The 6,785-nt window shown below is 40.8% G+C and overlaps 1 pseudogene; it reads left to right on the forward strand.

Moving 5' to 3' along the window:
- The first annotated feature begins 1,060 nt into the window (after nucleotides 1-1,060).
- Nucleotides 1,061-2,335, forward strand: LOC117034643 (CUB domain-containing protein 1-like; annotated as a pseudogene).
- Nucleotides 2,336-6,785: the final 4,450 nt, after the last annotated feature.

Below are 6,785 nucleotides of genomic sequence, written 5' to 3' on the forward strand. Positions count from 1 at the left end.
AATAATGTATGTCAGCTATAATTATATATGTATGGCATAGGAAATAGAGGCAATGGAATTGTAACAGCTATATATGATGTCATAGGGGTAGTAGATTGGGGGAGGGGGTTAATCACTTTGTGAGGGGTTCAAATGTCTAACTATCACATTGTTTTGTACACCTGAAACTAATAAAAAAAGGAAAGAAATGTCCCCCGCTGTGTAGGGTGAGCAATAGGGCAACAAAGAAGCAAGCAGCAGAGTAGGAACACTCCCCCTCTGGGACCAGTAGCCTCCATTTGAACGTATACCCTTCAGGAGTGCAGTGTATTCCTTGTGCCCATGTTTTTGTCTCCTCTGTCCAGTCTCCAGTCTCCCTCCTGTGAAATCCTCTCCTCCTCCATGTAGCATTTCCCATCCTCTCCAGTCCGCATGACCCTCTTTCCACGCTCACTGCCCACTTGTCTTCTCTCATGTGGGACTCCTGGACATGTGCTAGTCACGTAATAAATATGTGATGCATGGAGGGCAGCAAAACCAATAGTCACCTCCCTGCTGGGCCACGATGATTTTCGCATGGATGCTCCTAGAGTGTCTGCAGATACAGGATCTGAGGTCACTGCAGATACAGGGGCTGAGGACATGAGAGACAAAGCAGCCTGCCAAAGCCCATCCCATTAGGAAATTGCAGAGCTAGAATTCGAGCTGAGATCTCCCCAGCTCCATTCCCTACTCTAGTTACTACACAAACTGCCTCCCCACAGATGGGGACTCGTGGGCAACAGGTATTGGTGGAGGAAAAACTTGTTCCCTGTCCACATGGCACTTAGCATCTAAGACACAGACACACAAGAGAGAACTTGATAAAAAAGAAATTTCCAACCCTAAAGATGCCCCAGATGTTGGTCTGCTGGTTTAGTATGAATATTAGAGAACAGGAGGGGAAGTTAGAAAAAGGGCATCAAGGAGCCAGGAATAGAGGACAGTGGGGAAAGAGAGACCAAAGGGAAAAGCAAGAAAGCCTCAGGCTGACTTGAGAGCTGGGAGGATGCCCTTCCAATCTCCTCCCTGCCTGGGTACCATGAGCACCTCTTTTGCAGGGTGCATGGACAACCACAACTGTCACAGGAAATCCTACTTTCTCCAGGTGCTCAGGGACATCCTTCAGTTGCCTGTGCAGCTGCATGACTTTTCTTGGAATCTGATGGTGCCCAAGGACAGGCTCACCCTGGCACTGGTGACAGCCCAGAAATTGCAGCAGGACACACCAGAGCAGATCTGCAACACCAGCTTCAGCTACCGCATGGCCAGCGCCGGCACCAGCCAAGACCTTTACTTTGGCTTCTTCTGCTCAGGAGGCTCCATCAAGCAGGTGCAGATGCAGTCGAACTTGTCTGTGACCCTGCACACTTTTGTCCCCAGCTTCCAACAAGAGGTCTCCAAGCAGTGCCTGATGGTGTCCTTCATACCCCACTTCAAAGAAGATGTTTTCAAGGTGACCCCGGACATGAAAAGCAAGGTCTACTGGAGAACTCCTAACTGGGAATGAGGCTTGTCATCCTTCAACTCAGTGTCCTGGAACATCAGCATGCCCAGCGACCAGGTGGCCTGCCTGACCTTCATAAAGGAGCGGAATGGCCTAGTTTGCTGGACATGCATATTCATGATCATCCAGGAGCAGAGGACCCAAGCCGAAGAGATCTTCAGCCTGGAGGAGATGCTCCCCAAGCCAAGCTTCCACCATCACAGCTTCTGAATCAACATTTCCAACTGCAGCCCTGTGAGTGGCAAGCAGCTGAATCTGCTCTTCCAGGTGTTGCTTAATCCAAGGTCTATGGACCTGCCTATTGTCCTCATCACAGTGATGGGAGGTGGCACCTTACTGCTGTTTGCCCTTGTACTCATCATTTTCTTTGTGAAAAAGAATAAGAAAAAGAAGAGGAACAAGGGCCGGGCCACAGGTATCTACAATGGCAACGTCAACACCCAGCTGCCGTTGCAGCCAAAAAAGCTTCAGAAAATATGAAAGGACAGTGACTCCCATGTGTATGCAGTCATCGATGACACCATCATATATAGGCATCTGCTGCAGGATTCCAACGGGTCCTTCCTCCAGCCAGAGGTGGACACCCACTGACCCTTCCAGGGCCCCACAGGGGACTGCCCTCTCTGACCACCCCCCACATGCCCCAGGGCCCCCACTGCAAAACTGACCACAGAGAAGCCAACCCTGGGCTTCAGTGCTGAGTCTGAGAACGAACTACACTCCTCCCACTGCAACAAGAGGAACAAGAGCAACAGAGACACAGACGTTCCTTTGCTGGATGCCCATGAGCCAGCGGAGTCTGCAGAATAACTTGGATCCATCCCAAAGACTTTTCATAAAGAAGGGCACTGAGACGCCCTGGAGGGTGCCTGCCAAAAATCATAAAGAAGAAGAATTATATGGAAGGAACAGCAGGAGGTTTCCCTGGACAGCACCAACTTCTGACTTATTAATAAGTGAACTTATTCTGGTGGTGAAACATTGAAAATGATGAATTGTGCTCCAGATGCAATTGTCATAGCTCATGTCCCTCTAAAGTCAGGTTGAGCTGTAAACCAGCCCAAAACGAGAGAGGAGAGGTGCAAGTCACCAGGATAGGGCTGCTATGAACCCTGGATTTGGACTTGGACCTCTTTGGGTAGACAACTCCAACCATTAGCAACCTACCCGAGGTCCCTGCTCTCTCATTGGGTTCCCTGGACAAAAATGAAAATGTGCCTTTTTAGTATTACTTGAAAAAAAAAAAAAAGATAAAAGAAAAGAAGGAACAAAGCAGCAGAACAATACATTACCATGGAAGCCATATATATATGGAATATAATGGAATGTAACGGAGATAATGTGTGATAGATAGAGCACTCAGAATTAGAAGATCCCTCATTTTTAGGGCTTCTTCCTATGATGTTTGTGCCTTTGGATAAGTTGTTTGAGTATCGTGAATCACAGTTGCCTCAACTGGAAAATAAAAGTTATTCCTAGTCTGCTTAATTCATAAGCCAGTTTTTAAGATCAAGTGACCTAAAAATTTGTGAAGCTGTTTTGTAAATTATAAAATTATAAATAAGTTGTCATTATATAAGTCAATGTGTGCCTTAATCATACTTTAAATGCAATCCTATAAATGTGTAAAGTATTAGCTGTGCTTATATTTTGGGTTAGACCCTTAGAATATCATAAAAAGTGAAGTGAGAAAAGATCTATAATTTTGTAATCCATCTGAGAAATCTAGAATAATTAGAAATACATTAAAATAGTCCAATATCAAAACATATAATAATCAAGTATTCTAAAAGGAACAGATATTTTCACCTTACAATTTTAGCTTTCTTATTTTAATAATATTTGGAGGCTGTTTTATTATCCTCTAATGCAGATAACGCTATGCAAAAGTTTTGACTCAGCTGATTAAACATCTGACTAGACTTAAATTCCTTCCCACAACTCCTTAGTTGAATCTTGTAGTTTTCTGTACTAAAAAAGTAAATGATACTGGATTTTGCCTCAAAGAAAGTGGGAAAAATTTCAAGGGGAGACCTCCTCAGACTCTTCTTAAATTTACCACTGATTAGCAAACTCAGTGTTATCCGATTTTAATATTTTCGCACAAATAGGAAGAAAGTTGTGGTCTGATGCTGCATGACTCCAGATTTGTTTGGCTCACAAAAGGTATTTCTGTGCAATTAAGAATGCTTACTATATAAATATAGGAAACTACAAAATATTATAATGTGTGTAAACTTCCTTTTTCTTTCCTTTGGTTTGCTTTTATAAATGGGTTTACATGTACTGTTTTAACAACTAAGTTAAAAATCACCATTCAGCTTAATGCAAAAGTATCTACTTAATATGACTAAGCCACTTGGCAGAAGAATATTGTGAAGCAGGTCTTATAAAATTGCTCAACTTCCTTTGGACTCCAAATGGTTCATATGCATTTAGGGAAAATTAATCTAAAATCACATTTAAACGATTGGCTCTGAAATATCCATCAAACCCCAGAATGGGGATTTGGAAGTCATTGTTGACTGTTTTTTATACAGAGGAGACCAATATATATCCTGTGTTGTGAAACCACAGAACATCTGTACCTGGAATACTGCATGCAGTTATAATTGCTGGATCACAAGAAAGCCACAGAATGGGGTAGGAGAAACTTAAATTATCACAGAATAGGAGAAGATGCTATAGAAGACCAATGTTAAACTAGGATTTTCCAGTTAGATGTTACTGTCTATGTTCTTGTTTTATAGAACCAGGGGCAATGTTTAAAATTGCAAAACAGGAATCTTTAGCACCATGAGAAAGAAAAATTATGTTCCTCAAAAGATTGCATAGTTTTATAAGGAGAACATGGATGTTAGAGTAAGACAGGTTTGAGTGAGAGTCATAGATCCAACATTTATCCACTGGGTAAGTTATTTGTCTCTGAATCTCAGTGTCTTCATCCATAGAATCAGGATAATTTTAATAACTTCTTTTGGGAATCAAATGAGATAATATTATTTCCATCCCATTTAATGGAAACTCACTAAATATAACTTCATTATTTTACACATAAAAATAAACAAAGTGGAATTACTATTCAAAAAAAGGCATATGCAAGATATAAATAGTTTAAAGAAGCATAATTATGGCAGTGATTAATGTACCCCATTGGTGACTAGTTAATAATATAATATTGTATACTTGAAAGTTGCTGTGAATAGATCCTAGGCATTCTCACCATACACACACAGAGAGAGAGAGAGAGAGAGAGAGAGAGAGAGAGAGAGAGAGAGAGAGAGAGAGAACTATGTGAGATGATGGTTATGTTAATTATCTTGATCTTGGTAAGCAGTTCATAACATATATGTACATCAAATAATCACATTATATAGTTTAAATATATACAATTATATTTGTCAATTATTTCTCAATAATTAAAAACCTTTATAAAAAGATATCCCAAGCCTTTTGAGATAAATATTTAAGAAGATGTTTTAGGGCAAATTTTGGCCAAAATGTCAGGGGAAAGACTTTTTCTTCCATCTGCATCTGGCCCCAAATAAACAGAATCTTTTTCTAAGGCAATGAATGATAATTTTTGGAACTGTCAGAGATAGACACTGGTCAAAAGAGATTCCCACAGTTTCTTTATTGTCTGTTTAAGATAACATTAAGCTATAATTTGATGTTATCTACCCTGGTTTCTCAGCTTTCAAATGATGAGGTTTCTCTACTACATATTTAACTGTTTCAAACGTCCAAGGAGAGAGTTAAAACAGTCTCCTGTCTTTGCCTAAAAGTGGTTTTTCTATGGTCAGTCATTATAGCCATAGCCTGCTCCCTGAGCCTCTTTCACAAAACCTACCTCCCTTTTTTATGCCTAAATTAACTGTAAATGAAGACATGCAATTATTAATATAATTTTTCCTCAGTTAGGGCACTGAGACAAAGGCTTTCTACAATTTCAGAGACATTTACAAATTAGCGTGCATGTAAAAATTATCATGGTATAATGCAAGCCATAAACTAGAGAACAACCCATGATCTCTTCCATCACATAAATAAATTGTCCCTTGTAAATGGAAAAGCCTAAGTCTTGCTATTACTATGGCATCCTAGTAATATTTTCAAATTCTTATGCTCCCAGATAAAGAATTTACTGCCCTGTGGAAAATAGCAATAGAAGCACTTCATTCTTTAGAATCATCCAAGATTCCATGGAATAAGAGACAGTCTGTGGGGACAGAGCCCCAAAAAGCAGTTTCCAGGCTCTCGGCCTCACATAGAAAGGTGCTGGCTCAGGTAGTAAATGGCCATCGACTGTGATCAAATGGCCAGCAGCTGTGGCTAGTTGGCCGTCAGCTGTAACCAGTGAGCAATTGGCCACTAATATAACTGCTGTGGCTACGCTAGCAGGAAAGGGGGGGAGCTAGCAAGAAGATGGTGGCTGAGCCTGCAAGCGGCGCAGTGAGGGTTGAAGATTGTGTTGCTCCTGGTTCCTGTGTCTCCAACCCAGCCGCCAGAGAGAATATAGTGGTGTGACTCCCCTACTTATGGCTCCGTGGGTGTTCCTTTTTGGCCTCACCATGTCCTGCGTTCTTATGTGGGGAGCGGGACCAGAGACCCCGCAGGCCGCCCCGCACAACACAGTCATACTTCTTTCTGGATTTCTCTTGTTTTACTGGGCTGTATGAAGCATGATTCCGACCCAGTTTGCAATTTGTTCTTCTTAGATTACTATTACAGACTTAGTTTGCTCTCTTACAGAGCAAATAAAGCTTGAATGTTCCATTCAAGAGTGGTTGTAACGAAAAAAAGAGAGTAGCTTATTAGTAATTTTGGTTCTTTGTCTTCCTGCTTGTAACTTTAGATGAGATAACTTTTGCACATAATGCTAAGAAAGAACACAATAAAAATTAAATGTAAAGCATGAGCACAATCTTATACAATCCATTAAAAATATAATAAGGAAAATATCCTCAAATACACTGATTTGAGGGTAGGCTTTGTTTGTGTGTGTATTTCTAAATTTGTTTTCAGGACATAATCCATTTATAATTTTAAAATAAGTTAAATACACATTTAAGAAAAAAATCTGGACATCGATCCCAAGAGTTGTAGATCATTTTGGATGCCATCATCTGATATGTCTGGAAGTGGCTGTGTAGGAAGTAAGCTACTTATTAATTGTGGTTTGGAAGTAATGTGAGAATGTCCTTCTGCCTCAAATTAGTTTCTCCACAAATTCATGTAATGCCTGAATCTCTATTATTCA

Source organism: Rhinolophus ferrumequinum, chromosome X (assembly GCF_004115265.2).
Source record: "Rhinolophus ferrumequinum isolate MPI-CBG mRhiFer1 chromosome X, mRhiFer1_v1.p, whole genome shotgun sequence".
NCBI lineage: Eukaryota > Metazoa > Chordata > Mammalia > Chiroptera > Rhinolophidae > Rhinolophus > Rhinolophus ferrumequinum.